Source organism: Rhineura floridana, chromosome 3 (genome assembly GCF_030035675.1).
Source record: "Rhineura floridana isolate rRhiFlo1 chromosome 3, rRhiFlo1.hap2, whole genome shotgun sequence".
Classification (NCBI taxonomy): domain Eukaryota; kingdom Metazoa; phylum Chordata; class Lepidosauria; order Squamata; family Rhineuridae; genus Rhineura; species Rhineura floridana.
The window spans coordinates 88436781-88453500 of record NC_084482.1 but is presented as its reverse complement, the minus strand read 5'-3'; the positions used below and the strand labels follow the sequence as shown (position 1 = coordinate 88453500).

The 16720-nt window shown below is 44.6% G+C and overlaps 1 protein-coding gene across 2 annotated transcripts in view; it reads left to right on the top strand.

Moving 5' to 3' along the window:
- The window catches only part of PPARGC1B (PPARG coactivator 1 beta), a 169897-nt gene that overhangs the window by 39217 nt on the left and 113960 nt on the right, over positions 1 to 16720 (top strand). The gene's annotated exons all lie outside the window — the stretch shown is intronic.

The following is a 16720-nucleotide window of genomic DNA, read 5'->3' as shown; positions in this document are numbered from 1 at the left end:
ACAAGGCAACTAATATGACTGAGGACAACTGAAGGTGAATCTGCAGACTTTTTAAAAATGGAAGTGTGGAAACACCCCACCCCCTGCTTTGCTATGCTTTCCCATTTCATTCACTAAAACAAAGGATTGTTTAAAGTGTGTTAAGGGATTAATATTTTTAAAAATTGGTTTTCTTTTAATTAATACCACCTGTTTCATTACATTGCAAAGAAAGGGAACAAACAAAAGCTCAAAAGTGCAAGCCAGTGGGGAGTTGAGGAGTGGTTTATTGTTAATTCAGGCATACTGGCTTCATTCATGCATCACAGTAAACCATAGTTAATGGTTCACCATGAATGTTCAGATAGCTCCTGCTTCACTCTAACACAAGCAGGAGCAACAAACCATGATTCCTGACTTGTCATTTCATCTAAACTGGGGACTGTGGTTTGCTTCACTCCAAATAAACCATGAAATGTAACCAAGGTTTGTTCTTTGCTTCCTGTTTGTGGTTTGAGTGAAACAAAGCCAGAGATCATAGTTTATTGCTGTCACTAGGGGTGGAATGAAATGAGAATGATCTCAACACTCCCAATAAACTAAGAGAAAGGAAACTTTTCCAGCCCTAGGGCCTTATCCCCTTCTGGGCAAACTTCCAAGACTCACATGCCAGTGGTAGGTGGGGCCAGAGGCAAAAGTTGGTGAAGCAACAAATGTAAATTTTACCTTTATATACAGTAGGCTAGTTTCTACACACATTTTCACACCCCTCTCCCTCTCTGTCCTCCATCCGGACAAGCAACAGACATTATCAGAGTTTCACATTCCATCCAGGGAAAAACACTCGGGGTGCACAGCAGGACCAATGCAGGGTGAGGGCTGGAAAAAGTTCCAAGAGCCAAATAGAGAGACCCAGAGGCTGCATTTGACCCCCAGACCTGAGGTTCCCCACCTCGTGGTAAAACATTAACTAATTTACAGTGACATGTAAATTAGGCCACTATTTATGTATACAGTAGGGCCCTGCTTATACGGTGGGTTCCGTTCTGGACCCCCGCCATAAAGCGGAAATCGCCGTAAAGTGGAACCCCATTGACTTTAATGGGGCGCGTTGCACGAAAATGCCGCAAAAGCAGCAAAAGCAGCTTTAAAAGAGGGGAGGAAAGCTGCTGCATTAGCGGAACGCCAGGAAGCAGAGCGCCGGGAAGCGGAGCCCTACTGTATATTTCTTTATAACTTCATCTCAAGGCAGTGTACAAGATACAATAAAAACAGCTAAAACCAACACTGAAAACAGCACATATATTTTAAAAACAATACAAAGTAGTCACCTCTGTACGCTTTGTTTTCAGGTGTATGCTCTTGTATTGCTTTCTGTATCTAAAATGGCCCAAGGATTCAGGGGCGTAATAAAGATAAACACTCATTTGGAAATGTGGACTATTGATAGAGCCATATTTACTGAAAGAATGGGCAAGCAATATAGTTATCTCAAGTTACATAAGAAGTCTCAGGCATAACACTTATTGGGGCTGGTACATGAAACCCTACATTTCATCACAAAGTTTCTTAGGGCTTTGTGGTTGGTAAATGAAATTTGTGCATAGAAGTCAACTAATGAAGGTTTCCTCCTTACTGTATTTCTGTGCAGCTTTATCTGCTGAATTTTTGCTTCTTGTGTAGGTGTTAGGCATGGGGAGCCTTTCCAGAAAATATGGCTAGCAGCTGTGAGCGGATATAGTCAGTGAGCAAGTCACTTATTTTGATTCATGCAGACCAGCCCTGTATGTATTACTGCAATGAATTAATATAAGGAGAACTAATCTCTTGTAGAAACATGATGTAAAATCAAAACAAATAATTAGGAAGCTCATGCTCCCCTGGAGACTGTGTTGTCTTGTTAGCATCACCTCTGAAACAGTTCTTTCCCATGTGCACCCTTACACTAGGAAAAGTAGACTTCCTGTTATACACCGTGATCAACTTTTCTCTCCCTTTTAAAAAAATCAGTATTGAAATTTGAACTTTTTCACACATCACGCCATATGACAGACAAGTAGATGCACAACTGGCCGGCACTTCTGCTTTGCTAATTATCTTGTTCAAAAAGGGAGCTTGTGCATCTCTCTTCTACAAATCTCTGTCGGCTCTGGATGCCTGTGGAGCTTATGCATCTCCGCACAGTAGGATGCAGGAAGATATGTGTGAGCTCCATTTCCACCTAACACAACACATGGCAAAAAGCAAAAGCATAACACTCTCTCACATACACACACATGCACACACCCCTGTGCTTTCCTGCCACATACTGTAATGGGGAAATCCACCCATATGTCCAATGAAGCAGATTTTGCTGCTGGTTTAGTGCTCATTCATTTGATATCTTTTAAAATGTGTTCTTAAAAATACCAACAGTAACCGTTCAGGACCTGCCTGATGATTTCCAGAATTGCTTATGCTTGAAGCTTGGTTGTAGTGGTGTTCAAAGCTGAGGGAATTGCACAGTTTTGGCTGTAATCCCACCATAGTTCAATGGTTTTAAGTCTTACTGAGTTCAACGGGAGAAATATGGCAGGGTTGTTTTGTGCTTTCAGATACATCTGTTGCATGCCTACTGATAGGTTGTCCTTTCCTTCTTGCTCCCTTTTCTTCCCCACCATCAATTCCCCTTCAGTATCTCTGGCACACTGGTTGGCTGGCATCTAAGTAACAAGGCAAAAGCATTCAGAGCAAAGATGTCACCATGGGATAGTGGCAACACTGCACAACCGGCCAATTAGAACACAGGCTCCCTCCAGCCTGTGGTGTTGCAGGTGTCCTAAACTGAACCAATGTGCTGGAAGTGTTGGCATTATGAGGCAGTTTGCCTGGAGTTCCCATCCTCCTTGGCCCTGTCTCAATGGGATTCCATGCCAAGAGCAAAGAAGTTGCTCTAAAACATTCAGCAGAGCCTCTTCCCACCCAGAGTGTTGCAGCTGACATGCACAGAGGCTGCTGCTGATTCTCAGCAGTGTTCCCTGTTTTAACCTATTTTAGCCCAATACTCCAGTGGGGAAGGAAGAAGTCAGCCAAGTTTTGATCAGAGTGCTGAAGTAGATTTAGAGGGAGATGTGAACTGCTGTACATATGAATTTGGTGCAAAATAATGTGTTCTCTTTCACAGTGGTGATGGACAAGATAGCCCAAGCAACTTAGTGGGTCATCCCTATGGGCGTCTGGCCTCATCTGCCCAATACATTTAAAGCAGTGTCAAAACAATCTAAAAAGTCATGGCTTCTCCCAAAGAATCCTGGTAACTGTAGTTCGTAAAGAGTGCTGAGAGTTGTTAAGTGACCCCTATTCCCCTCACAGAGCTACCATTCCCAGACTTCCCTGGGAAGAGGGGTTGGTGGTTAATCCACTCTGGAAATTGTAACTCTGTGAGAGAAATAGGGGTCTCCTAACAACTCTTAGCTCTCTTAACAAACTGCTGTTCCCAGGATTCTGTGGGGGAAGCCATGACTATTCACTAAGAGGCAAAAAATCTTGCAGTTTAAGAACGTACCTATAGCCCACAGCTATTCTATCAGACTTTAAAAAGCAGGGAAATTGGGCAGCTATAGTGAATGCACCAGGGGAGCAGGAGACCTGAACTCCTCTCTGAAATATTGGACTGCCCTACAAATTGGTCAAAATGCAAACACCATTTGGGTTGGTCTTTCACAGTCCAATCCACTTCCTGTGTAGCTTGGAAGAATTTGGTAAAATGTGCCTCTGAGCATTATTCTACAGCAGACATATGTAGCCTCCCACCCAAATTTAAACCAAAGCTGTCCCTGGCCATATCCACACCAGGCCTTTATTTCACTTTGGACAGTCATGGCTTCTCTCAAAGAATCCTGGGAAGTGTGTTAGTCAAGGGTGCTAAGAGTTGCTAGGAGACGCCCTGTTCCCCTCACAGACCTTCAATCAGAGTGGCTGACTGTTAAACCATTCTCTCAGGGGAATAGGAGTCTCTTAGCACCCTTCACAAACTATACTTCCCAGGATTCTTTGAGGGAAGCCATGACTGTCTCACAATGAAATCAAAGTCTGGTGTGGGTGTGGCCCCCTGATTAGCCAAGGCCAGCAGCTGTGAGGCTTTTAGAACTCTGACAGTTGGTTCTTACTGAGCATGCTCCGTGCTATCATTGGGTCCCAGCCAAAATTTATTAAATTAATTAAAAATCAGCCAGGCATTTTTAAAACTTTTAAACTGCAGCAGATGAAGGTGAGAGTATAGGGCAACGTCAGTATTAGGATTACAGGTACTCTGTGAACATGGCTGATTTTTAATGAATTTCAACAGATTATAACTCTCAGAGATAAAAGTCCAAAAGGGCTCTGAGGTTTTTCTCTCTCTTTTTACACTTTGAACTGTCTATTCTCTCTAACTGTTTTGTGTATCACCATGAAAATTGACAGGGTTGTTAAGCAAGCGTTTCTGAGTTCAGGACTATAAGTTATGTAAGGTTTTGTTTTGAAATGAGCTTATGGGAAGCATCAGAATGGCATGGGGGTATTTTCAATTTAACATTGCAGAATGTGAAAAATCCCCGCTGGCTATAGTATACAGCCACTCTCATGGCTGTATAATTTAAAGTGGTATGATACTTCTTTAAATGTATAGTGCAGATGGGACTTAAGATCGATCTCTTAACCAGTATATAATTAAAAGAACCTGCCACAGTACACTGGAAATCCCTTGTTCTTGTATCATACCTGGAAAAGCATTGATTGGTCTGATGGAAAACTAGGTCCTTATCAGAGTGAGAAACCACAATACAGACCATATTCCAAGTTATTTATTATTTATTTATTAAATTTGTAGCCTGCTCTTCCTCCTAATGAAGCCCATTGTGGCAAACAGCAAAATGTTAAAACAGCACAATTGAAAATAAAATAAAACCATATTTAAAACATTTTAAAACAATTAAAAACTAAAACATTTAATATTTAGAACATCTAAAAACTTTTAAAAGCAATTGCATACCCTCACCATTATTAATTTCACAGTTGCCATGGCCAGTGTCTCTCAGCCATCAAATGCCTGGGTAACCAGGAATATTTAAAGATCTCTTTAAAAACCATACTGAGGAATACAGCCATACTTCACCAGGAAGAGCATTTCACAAATGGGGGCCCACCACCAAGAAGGCCTTGGCATGAGTCAGTGTCAACTGGGCAACAGCCAGAAGTGGCACCATCAACAGGGCTTCCCCTGCTGATCATAGGGCCTGAGATGGTTGGTATTGGTGGAGTTCCTCCTTTAGGTGCTTGCGTCCCAAGTCACTTAAGGCTTTGTATGCTAATACTAACACCTTGAATTAGGCTTGGTTGCTCACTGGCAGCCAGTGCAGAGCTTTCAGGATCAGTGACACATGGTCCCATTGGGCTGCCCCACTTACCAACTTAGCAGCTGCATTCTGCACTAGCTGCTGTCTCCATACTTTCTTCAAGGGCAGCCCCATGTAGAGTGCATTACAGTAGTCCAAGCGGGAGGTCACTAGAGCATGGACAACTGAGGCCAAACTATCCCAGTCCAGGAATGGTTGCAGCTGGTGAAGCATCCTAAGCGGGCATAAGCACTTCTAACCACAGAAGCCACTTGGGACCCCAGCAACAAGTTAGAATCCAGGAGTACTCCTAGACTACTGTGTTCCTTCAGGAGGAGTGCAACTCTTCCCAGGACAGGTCACACACTTAATTCCCAGACACAGGAACCACTCATCCACAGCACCTCTGTCTTATCAGGATTTAGCCTCAGTTTATTAACTCCCATCCAGCCCTTCACTGCTTCCTTCACAACCTCTCCTGATTTAGGTGGAATGGAGAGACAGAGGCCTACTGATGGTAGAGCATACTGATGGTACCATGCTCCAAATCCATGGGTGTGAGCTCCCAACAGTTTTATATAAATGTTATATAGCATCGGAGACAGAGAGGATCCTTGCGGGACACCACAGCTCCAACTCCCATCCCTCTGAGTTATTCCAGAAGGACACCATGGTGCATTGGTCAAAAGCTGCTAGAGATCGAGGAGAACCAACAGGGTTGCACTCCCCCTGTCTCTCTCCCAATAGAGGCCATTAATCAGGGAATCAAAGCTGTTTCAGGGCCAAAACCAGGCCTGAAGCCAGATCAAAATGGGTCTGAATAATCTGCTTCCTCCAGGCACACCCAAGGTGGCTGGCCACCACTCCCTCAATCATGTTGCCCAAAAAGGGATTATTAGTGACTGGATGGTCTAATACTTTTGGATCCACAGAGGGCCTGTTCAAGAGGAGCCTCACCACCACCTCTTTCAAAGCAGTGGACATAACTCCCTCCCATAATGAAGCATTAACCACTTACTGGACCTATCCAGTCAATTCCCTCCTATTAGATTTTGTCAGCCACGATGGGCAGGGATTGAGAGGACACCTGGTTGGCTTCACTGCCACAGGTGTCCTTTCCACATCATCCATTTACAACAATTGAAACTGATCCCACAGACTGAAACTAGATGGTCTGCTGAGACCTCCAGAGGGTCTAGAGTCAACTAACAGTGGTATCAAAATCAGCATGGATCCAAGTAATTTTGCCCTCTGAGTGTTTCAAAAACCTTTCACAGTAGGTTCTCACTTTCTTCCCCCCCCCCAATCTTAACTTTACACACCTAGCATGTGAGGCGCTACTAAAGTAGTTTATTTCAGTGAGGGAATGGCTTAAAGACCAACTTTCCCAAGAAATCCACAGTTAGAGGCCTCTATCAACTTGTGTGTCATCAAAGCTGTTGTGTGTCCCTATTCAGTGTATTTAGCTATTCTTTTTGAAGAAAAACCACTTACAATCCTATTTCGTAGGGTCTACAAAAGGTTTCTAAATTCAGCTTCTGATTCTTAAATGAGAAGAACTCTGCTTTAAAGGATTCACGTCCCACACTACACAATATATTCTGAGCAATGTCATGCCCACCCTCTGTCCTGCCAGACTAGGATCTTAACCAACCCTCAACCTCTGTTATACTGTACTACTATTGTTCCCAAGCAGATTAATCCTGGTATTCCAGGCTGTTAGGATTGTTCAACACTGGTGGTCCATTCTTGTAGTGTTCCTCGATTTATAAACCAGATGGTTCTCTCTGAGCTCAAAGAAACAGCTGAACCCCGGTGGTTGTGAAATTCACTGTAATACTTAATCTGCACCCTTGGGGCCAAGGGCCTCTTAAACTGGCACAGCTTCATGAGAGATACGTGGGCACAGTCCAAATCTAATAATCCATGTACCAAAGACTGGCCTCTCTGGGGGAGACATTTGAAATTTACTATGAAAGGGCCGCTCCCATCAGATGTCAACCATAATGCATCAGATTTAAGGTAACAACAGATAATCTGTCATACTCTGTATTTCCAGCTTCAGTCAAGAAGGAAGTGTTTCTTGATGTTCATGTCTATGCAGTGGATGAGAACAATAGCATTCTTTATCTCCACTATTACACATCCAATTGGTGGAGGAGTTCTCAGAGCATTGAAAAACATAATCTTGCATGCCAAGTGAATTGGTTTGGCATATAAGAGATACTGAAGATTAAACTGCTGAGGGGTAGCTGTGTTGCAGCAAATGCAACAAAAGGCCTTGTGTGGCACCGTAAAAACTAACAACTTTATCGTGGCATAAGCTGTGGCCTCCAATGCTGGAAGGAAGGGCAGGATCAAATAATAAATAAATAAATGGAATAAGCTCTGGGGAGCAGTGCTCGCTTCATCAGATACCTGAATAGGTAAGTAATATAATTTAAGGAGAAGGTGCAGGAGGCAGGGGAAATAGCTATTTCACAAAGTGAGGTAAAACTCAAGCAGTATAAGAGACAACAGAGTGCATCACAATATTAAACACAGCACAGATAAATACAGAATCTAATCATGTGTATTCAGAAACCAGTGTGTGTTGAGTGTGGGCCACTCTGAACTAGAGATTTCTGGTTATGGGGACTCTTTCCTCAGGTCTTATGCAGCCAGCGTTCCTGGTTATCTGTGGGACATCACGGGCCTTCTGATTGTGGTTCATTGGCAATATCTGAGGTGACACCATTCTGACAACTGTGGATGTAGAAGCACTCAGTCTAAACCAACATTTCACACAAAGATGGTTTGTATGCCATCAGGGATATTATCTCTGTGAAGCCACAGCATGCATGGTTACAGAGTTTTGCTAAATAGTCCTAATTCACAACTGTTTGAGTCTTCAAACAGTAGATGGAGATCTCTGCAATCTCTTCTATCCCTGGATGGCTGCTGCCAGTTAGTACTGAGCTGGGTGGACCAATGGTCTGATTCATTATAAGGCAGCTTCCTATTCCCATTGCACTGCTCAAACAAAGCAACAGGCTTAAAAGTTGCCACACTTAAGATTTCAGCAGAAGACTGTAATGTGGAAGTAGTGAGATTTTGGCTCAGTAAAGGGCTTGTCCAAACTGACCCGGATAATCCACGTTTTCCATATTCGCTTTGTCATCTAACAGTCCCCACTTTGCCTGAAATTCTCTGTTTTCTGATCTGAAAAATACGCTTTTTTTGCACCCACACACGCAGCGGGAAGACCCGTACATTCTTTTCGCTTTTTCCCAGCTCCTCCTGTAACACCACCCCTATCAGCCAATTGGTCCGCAAAATATGACGTTTGCTCCTCTCCCCCTTTGCACCGAAGCACAATAACGCGCATGCACTTGAACGTAAGAGTGCGAAACTTTGGATTTCCTGTTGGTTTGCTAGTAGTGGCTGTAATGGAGTTCACTGAGTTTTTGGCTCTTGTACAGCTCCGCTTACAGCTATTAAATTTCTGCCTTGTGCAGTTGAGGACAGCCGGAGCCCAATGGGCTCTTGGACAGCATTGTGTGCCACCCCACAGCCCAGCAGCGCCAGAGCCATGCTGAGCTTCCTCGGCTCATGCGGGGTGGTGGTGGAGGAGGCTACTTCACAGCAGCTGCACTGGCAAAGCTTCGGGATAGGAAGCACCACAATGTAGCAAGCTCAGTGTTGCGGGAGGTGGCGGCGGCAGCTACATTTTCCTCCCTTCTGGCAACATTGTTCACAAGCCAGGGCTTGGGGGAGGGGGATCTCCATCTCCCCCCCTCACAGCCCCCAGCAGCCTTTCCTAGCTAAGGAACTCCACGTGGCTGCTGGATCCCTCGATTCTTGGGGGCTGGTGGTGGTGGTGCTGAGTCCAGGGCCTCTCCTCCCCCCTTTTGCACACACACATGCGCTGGACATATTCTCCAGGAACAATTTCTAATAGGAAGGCATGCAGGGGGAATGAGGTTAGTGCTGCTAAATATCCTTTCCTCTTTCTCCGCTTTGAAGTGTTTCCTCTGATAAAAGAGAACTGCAAACCACTTATCTGACAATAATTGCTGTATTGTTGTTTGCTTGTGTGATGTTCCTATATTAATGTATATATGGTAAGTGTTGTTGTTTTAGAAGATACATGGTAAGTGGAGTGAAAGAGGGGGAGTGAATGGGCAGTAGAATGCGAGATGATTGGCTGAGTGTTTAAAATGGCTGAATGTATAAAAGGAAGAGTGAGAGTGGAATAGGGAGGAGAAGAGAAAGAGTGGATTGCTTGGTGGGCTTTAGAGAGTTGTTTACCAGGAGGGAGGTGGAGTTCGGATTAGTATTGAGTAAAACCATATGCTTATGTGCCTTAAGAAGAAATCTTGTTAATCTTGTTAGCTTTGTTATCTTTAATAAATACTTAATTTGGTTTACCAAAGGCCTGATCCTTGGCTGGGGTTTCACAGACCAGAAGGGAGGGTAAGGTAATGACCAAGGCTGAAGGGGAACTGTAACAAATGGTGGCAGCGGTGAAGAGAATAACAATACCAGTATTCAGAGTCTCTGGGAATACTAGTATTGGGACGTTACTGGTGGTTGCCTAGCAGGGGGATCTGTTGAGATCTGTGCTAGAGCGGATAGGTAAACCATAAGAGAGTGCGGTCCGGACTGGTGGAGTCCCTGGTGGTGCCTAGAGACAGGCAGTAACCACGAGCAGGTAGGAACCTGACAGGGAGAGCCAGGGAAGGACGCATCACATGTGGTGGCAGTAGCGGTGGGATACGAACAACAGAGAATCCAGATACGAATACTCGAGAATCCAGAACAGTGGTGTGGCAAACAGAAATAACAAAACAAGATTTCTTGTGAGAGTGACTGGCAAAGAGTGTGTGGCAAAGAGTGAGTGAACTCAAACACCATGGCTGAATACATAAAAATGAAAAGAGAGGAGCTGGTGGAGAAGTGCATAACATTCAATTTACCTCACGAGGGTAAAGGGGTAGATGAATTGAGGGTAGCACTTATAGGATTTGCTACTGCCCAGCAAAAACAACCTGTCAGGGAAGAGACCCCAGAAGGATATTTAAGCAATCCCGCTTATATAGAGTACTTGAGAGAGAAGTTAAGATGGGAGGCTGAGGAAAAAGACAAGCAGAGGGAGTTGGAAGCTGAGAGATTGAAGATGGAAGCTGAGAGATTGAGGATGGAAGGTGCAGAGAAGGAAAAACAGAGGGAGTTGGAAATTGAGAGAATGAGATTGGGGTTTGAGGAGAGGGAGAAGCAACGAGCATTGGATGCTGAATTACAAGTAGAAAAGTTAAAATTTGATAGAGAGAAATTTCACTCTGAGGAGACAAGGAAAGAGAGAGATGGAGCAAAAATAAAAATTACTCCAAAGGACTTTGCTGTCTATGAGCCTGGTCAAGATCCTCAAATTTACCTCAGCACCTTTGAAAAAGCAGCTCAGTTGTGGGGGCTACCTGAAGATAAATACATGCAGTATTTATCAGACCTGATTAAAGGGGAATTGGCTGAGTATACCAATATTTCCCCTCAGACAGGCCCGTCACCTATGCTGAATTCAAAGAAGCAGTGTTTAAAAGATTCAGACTGGGGCCTGATTATTTTAGAAAGCTTTTCAGAAACTGCCAGATACAGACAGGGAGGTCTTTTGTGGAACTGGGAGCAAAGTTGATGGATATATTTGGAAAGTGGATGAGTAGTGCCAAAGCTCAGTCAGTGGAAGAGGTGAAAAGCCTCATGATACTGGATCAATTATACCATCAGTTACCACCAGAAATAAGGCTCCTGGTCAAAGACCGTTCCCCTACATCTGTGCAGGAGGCCGCAGAGATGGTGGATCACTTCGCCTCCAATAGAACTGGCTGGGTGGGGAAAACATCAAGAGAGTTTAAACCCAGACCATATAGTGCTGGCAGAAGGGATGTGGTACCACAGCGAGTGAGTCCTCCATTAAAATCTGAAGGGCACAGGACACCCCAGAGTGGATCTGTGTACCCTAAAAGTGAGGAGAAATTATGCTACAAATGTGGTAGACCGGGGCACCTACGTTTTCAATGTGAGGTTGCCAACCCCATTAGTAATCCTGCTCAGACAAGGGCAGTGAAAACAGAGCCCAAGGCTTTAGAAGCAGCGAAAAAGGTTCAGTTTTGCCAGATAAACTGGACAGAAGTAACAGACCTGGATTCAAGTCTGAGAGAGGAAGTGAGTGTACAAGGGGCAACTTATTGGGCATTGCTTGACACTGGTGCCGCTCAGACGTTACTGAGGCCAGATTTAATAAAATCTGAAGAAATATTACCTCAGGAAACAGTGACTATCCAAGGAGTGAGGGGTCAACCAGAGAGTTTGCCTGTGGCCCTAGTGAAAATGGAATGGAGAGGCCGAAAGGGCCAATATAAAGTTGGTATTAATGCCCAGCAACAAGAACCAGTAATACTGGGAAGAGATGTTATGGGGGCACAGGGGAAAATATATGTAGTGACCAGACAGCAAATTGGCACAGAAAAAGAAGCCATATTAAGGGGGGCTGAAACAAACAGGGTGGAATCTGTTAACCAGCCTCAGGTCACCATAGCAACCACTAGCAGGCCTGCTGAAGAAGACAAACTGTATCAAGTGGTCTCTGGGGAAGAAGCAGAGCAATTCAGGGAAGAGCTGCATAAAGATATCAGTTTGAAGCAGGTAAAGGAACAAGCCCTGACCCAGCAGATTCCTTTCGCTGACAAGCTGAGGAGTCAAGTTGTGTGTGAGAATGGGATTTTATGTGGACTGTGGATGCCTGCTGAGAGAAGGGGTGAATGTGAACCAGTGAAACAAATGATGGAAGTGGTGAAAGAGAATTTGAGTCAAGCTCAGCAGAAGCAAAGTTACTGGTATGACAGAACAGCCAGAGAACGTGTGTATAATGTGGGAGATATGGTTATGGCGTTCATACCCAGGAAACATGACAAATTACAGGCTAACTGGGAAGGACCATATACCATCAGAGAAAGGCTTGACACAGTGACATATGTAATCACCACAGACCAATTAAACAAAAGCAAAGTGGTTCATGTAAATATGTTAAAGCCTTACCATACCAGGGATGCAAAGGTGTTGCAAGTTACCTTATTCCCTGAGGGAAGTGGGCCTGAACTTCCAGATTTGGTACAGGAAAGCAAAGACAAAGGAGGGGTAGATCAAGTGGAATGGTCAGAGGAGGTGAAGGAGGAAGTAAAAGAAGAGATTCTGAGAGTTTTGAAAACCTATAGGAATCTCTTTAGCAACAAACCTGGCCGAACCAGTATAGTTATACATTCCATTGATACTGGAGATCATGCCCCAATCAGATCTGTTCCGTACCGTGTGAATGAGAAAGTTTTGAATGAGATCAAAAAGGAGGTGGAAGAGATGCTGGAATTAGGAGTGATCAGGGAATCCATCAGTCCCTGGGCCTCAAGTATTGTCCTGGTTCCGAAAAAAGATGGAACGACAAGGTTTTGCATTGATTATCGGCTAATCAATAAAATTACTGTCCCAGATGCGTATCCTATGCCTAGGGTAGACGCTATGTTAGAGTTATTGGGGGCAGCAACCATTATCTCTACACTAGATCTCTGTAAAGGATTTTGGCAAATGGAACTAGATGAGCAATCCAGAGCCAAAACTGCCTTCAGTACACCAGATGGGTTATATGAGTTTGGAAGGAAAGGAAGTAATCTATTTAGGACATAAGGTGGGGAGTGGGAAAATCACCCCCTTATGGAGCAAGGTGGAGGCAATACAAGCGTGGCCGATCCCCTTAACCAAAAAACAAGTAAGGGCATTTCTGGGTGTGGCTGGATTTTATAGGAAGTTTGTGAGAAATTTTGGGGAAATAGCAACCCCCTTGTATGAATTAACAAAGAAGAAGTGTTCTGAGTGTGTGGTATGGACGGATGAATGTCAGAAGGCTTTTGATCTACTGAAGCAAGCCTTGTGCCAAGGACCCATATTAATAGCACCAGATTATGAGAAACCATTCATCGTGGCTACAGATGCGTCGGACCTCGCGCTGGGAGTCGTCTTGCTGCAGGAGAGAGAAGGCACCAGACATCCAGTGGCGTACCTGAGTCGCAAGCTGACGCCGAGGGAGAAAAACTATTCGTCGGTCCAGAAGGAGTGCCTAGCGGTCGTGTGGGGACTGAACAAGTTGCGCCCATACGTGTGGGGACGAAGATTCACAGTGACTACGGATCATCGGGCCTTGTTATGGTTGCAGACTATGAAAAACCATAACACTATGCTGCAGAGGTGGTCCTGGGCCCTACAGGACTATCAAGTGGACTTCCAGTTCATAAAAGGCAAGGACAATGTACTGGCTGATGGACTTTCCAGGCAAGTGGCTGGGACTGCAGTGACGTGACCAGACAGAGGAACAAAGAAAAACATTTTCCCCATAGAGACTTTTATTTGTTAACGCGACGTATAAATCCTGGAACAGGAATAATACTCTGCTGTTGTTTAAGGGGGGTGAAATGTGATGTTCCTATATTAATGTATATATGGTAAGTGTTGTTGTTTTAGAAGATACATGGTAAGTGGAGTGAAAGAGGGGGAGTGAATGGGCAGTAGAATGCGAGATGATTGGCTGAGTGTTTAAAATGGCTGAATGTATAAAAGAAGAGTGAGAGTGGAATAGGGAGGAGAAGAGAAAGAGTGGATTGCTTGGTGGGCTTTAGAGAGTTGTTTACCAGGAGGGAGGTGGAGTTCGGATTAGTATTGAGTAAAACCATATGCTTATGTGCCTTAAGAAGAAATCTTGTTAATCTTGTTAGCTTTGTTATCTTTAATAAATACTTAATTTGGTTTACCAAAGGCCTGATCCTTGGCTGGGGTTTCACAGACCAGAAGGGAGGGTAAGGTAATGACCAAGGCTGAAGGGGAACTGTAACAAATGGTGGCAGCGGTGAAGAGAATAACAATACCAGTATTCAGAGTCTCTGGGAATACTAGTATTGGGACGTTACTGGTGGTTGCCTAGCAGGGGGATCTGTTGAGATCTGTGCTAGAGCGGATAGGTAAACCATAAGAGAGTGCGGTCCGGACTGGTGGAGTCCCTGGTGGTGCCTAGAGACAGGCAGTAACCACGAGCAGGTAGGAACCTGACAGGGAGAGCCAGGGAAGGACGCCTCACAGCTTGCATTTGCGATATTTCGCTAAACCAAATGTATGTATTTTTGCCTTTTTGCATATCAAATTATCTGGGGGTAAACACTCCTGGCAATTCCACTTATTTCTCATGGAACTGCAAGCAAGTAATGACGTGTCATGTCTAGGAAGGTAGACCACCAGTCCCTATGGTTGCGGGCATCCGAGACGTTCTAGCAAACCACTTATATACCAATAATTCCTGTGTTTTTGTTTGCTTGTGTTTGCGATATTTCGCAAAACCGACTGTATGCTTTTCTGCCTTTATGCATATTACAGTTTCTGGAGATACACACAGCTTGCAATTCCACTTATTTCTCCAGAACTGCAAGTAACGACGTGTCATGTCTAGGAAGGTAGACCACCAGTCTCTATGGTTGTGGGCATCCGAGACACTCTAGCAAACCACTTATATGCCAATAATTCTGGAGATACACACGGCTGGCAATTCCACTTATTTCTCCAGAACGGAAAGGGGAGGTATTGGCGCACTGAGGAGCTGCTACTACTTGCTTCTTTTGTAAAGAATGGCAGGAAAGCTGAGCATTTAATGGGGAGCACCCCCCTTCTTCCAGAACCAACTTTTCCTGGGGTGGCATGGCAGCTTTGTGACTCTGTGTATTTGTGCACACCCGCCCAGGCGCGTTCTCGATTCAAGTTGTCCTTGTACCTTTCATTCCCCCCCAATGTCCAATAAATCAAATACCACGCAGGAATGCCAGCTGGGACCCATGGCTTCACTGCAAGCTTTTCTAGAGTGCAGTGCTCAGCGGCTCCCAGCTCCTCCCCATTCTCGCTCTCTCTCTCTCTCTCTGCCTGCCTCTCGCTCTCCGCATAGGCGTCGGCAGCGTCAGGGAAGAGCCACAGAGAGAGGCTTCCCAGCAGCTTCCCAGCCACTTTGGGCAAAACTTGATGCTCTGTTGCCTTCACACCCCTCCTTCTCCCTTTCCTTCCCGTGGCCATTTGCAAAGCGCCAGGCTCTCGCTTTTCTCCGCTGTGTGTGCCTGTGCGTGTCTGTCTGTCTCCGAGCGAGAAGGAAAGAGCAAAGTGAGCTCCCTGCACCAACCAGCCACACTTGAGTGAGACCAGCCAGGAAAAGGGTGGCTTTACAAACAACCACAATTGCAGATCTCACCTGGAGCGGCCACCCAGTTCGCAGGCTGGCTAAAAATAAATGGCTGTAGCTACGCAGTAGAAGTTGCAGAACCCCCCCCCCCAACACCACACCATTGCTCTGATTGGTTCAGTTTTCCCAGGCTTTCCCCGGACATTTGCGCACATGCGCAAAAGTGGAAATACATGATTGGCTGGGAACGAGGGAAGGGATATGGGGAAACGCCCATGGACCGCCCACAGCTCTAAAGTCCGTGGTATTGCATCCGAGCGCCTTAAGGTACAGAGGATGATTCCCGATTTTAAAAAGCATATTGCATTTTTTGTGGTACTGCAAAAGCAGATTTAACCGCTTGAAAATGCGCAAAAACTGACTTCCGGGAAGGGTGACTTCGCTTGTGCCTGCTTTTGAGACGGGCTCCCGCCTCAGAAGAAGCTTATTCAGATATAAATCAGTCAGAACTTTTTTTTTTTGACTGATGAAATTTCTCCCGGGCAGGGAGAAACGTAGAGATCAACCTCAAAAGCCTGTTTTTGTTGGGAGGACTGGATTTCATTAATTTATGAGAAAAGGTCCAGCCAGCAATGCCGGACAGACTTCCGAACAAGCTCTATCTGATTAATGCGACACGTTTATCTTTTCTTCAAAGAGAAAACGGACTAACAGGCAAGCACCCTTCTTTCTATTCTTTTTTTTACTTGGTTTAAATTGTTGCAGCAAAAAGAGATTTTCAGCTTTAAAGAACTTCTGGGTGAGCTATAACTCTTCTCTGTTATTCACGAAATTAACAGCTTATCTCTGTTTCTATTGCAAAAAGCTGTCCTGGAAGTGCATTCTAAAGATATAAACAGAAGAGGGATTTCTATTCCGAGGAGAAAAAAATAAAAAATATGAACTTTGGAACATTATATTGTCCTGGACTATTCTCTTTTTGGTCTATTTTATTTTGACGAATCTGCTTCTTCACGACGCCACTAACTGTTTTGATGCTGGGAACTAAATTTGTTTTGTATTCTTGAACATAGAGAGATAAGGCAGGCTGCTCTGTTTATACTGTGATGTCATCAAGCCTGGAATATTAACCCAATTGTTGCTGAAATAAGAA